This window comes from Limulus polyphemus, unplaced genomic scaffold (genome assembly GCF_000517525.1).
Source record: "Limulus polyphemus unplaced genomic scaffold, Limulus_polyphemus-2.1.2 Scaffold4484, whole genome shotgun sequence".
Classification (NCBI taxonomy): domain Eukaryota; kingdom Metazoa; phylum Arthropoda; class Merostomata; order Xiphosura; family Limulidae; genus Limulus; species Limulus polyphemus.
In genome coordinates this window covers 45,626-46,734 of record NW_013670094.1, presented here as the reverse complement: position 1 = coordinate 46,734, position 1,109 = coordinate 45,626, and the positions used below count along the sequence as shown (strand labels likewise).

The 1,109-nt window shown below is 30.5% G+C and overlaps 1 protein-coding gene across 1 annotated transcript in view; it reads left to right on the top strand.

Annotated features, from left to right (window-relative positions):
- Positions 1-1,109, top strand: part of LOC106471231 (DNA damage-regulated autophagy modulator protein 2-like) — a 35,112-nt gene that overhangs the window by 786 nt on the left and 33,217 nt on the right. The gene's annotated exons all lie outside the window — the stretch shown is intronic.

Here is a 1,109-nt window from a genome sequence, read left to right as displayed (position 1 = left end):
ATTTTCTGTTATATCACCAACTATTTTTAATAACAAACAAACATCTTTAATCAACAGAAATTCTAAGTTAAGAAATCAACAAATATTTTTCCAGTTTTGTTGTTTATACATTTCATTTTATACTTTCAGTGCATAGACTAACAACAATATTAGGTTAAACTTTTGTTGCTAAGCGATATAACATAAAAGCCAATGCTGTAAAGTAGGGTTACCAAAAATGTACTGGCTTTTCTCTACATTAGAAGTTGTTAATCTAACTGATTTTTACACACTGGCTTTCATCTAGATTAGATATGCCAAGAATTTATTTCATGAATGATCTTAATTTTGATTTGCTCACAAAGGAATTTACTGATGTTTGACTGCCTCTACTGGACTTTTCCCCCTCTTTGTTGGACAAGCTTGATCTTGCAAAAGTTATTTATTTCAGTTAGCTATGAAATATAAGGTTTGGGTATATTATGGGGTGGGGGTGGTAGTACTTGCCATGTCATTTAGGACTGTATCCTGTTAGTGAGGATACTAACTGATGGAACAATCTATTCAAATCTTTATAGATAAGGATGTAAGAAAAGTCTGTTTGATTAGCTATAGTCATAGCTAATACCAGGTTGAATTTTAAACAGGTAGCTTGATCTAATCAAAAATTAATATCGACTACCATTATTAAGAGTTAAGTAAAGAATAAAACCTTAAGTTTAGACTCTTAAAAATATATTTTTGTTGTTGTTTTTGATTGAGAAGTTATAGAAATGGGTTTAGTTTATTCCAAAATTTGCAATTGTGCATTTTGTCTAATGTTAACAAAAGTACAAGCAAGGTGACAGTTATTTAGATCTTCAAGGTCATCCCTTTACTTTCCAAACTCCTTCTAGTCTATTACTTTAGAGTTAGGGATAGCTAGCAAAGATACTCTCCAAGAAGCTTTACAAAAAAATTTCCAAATAACTAAGTCAACATAGCAAACTTAATGTAGCTACAATAATAACATACTAATATATATTTATGTCAAGCTCAAGATAGACGTATGATCACCATAATTTAGATAATAGGATTTTCTTCATTTTGTGCTTGTGTTAACCCTTTCCAGATGGGTCACATGTGAAAGG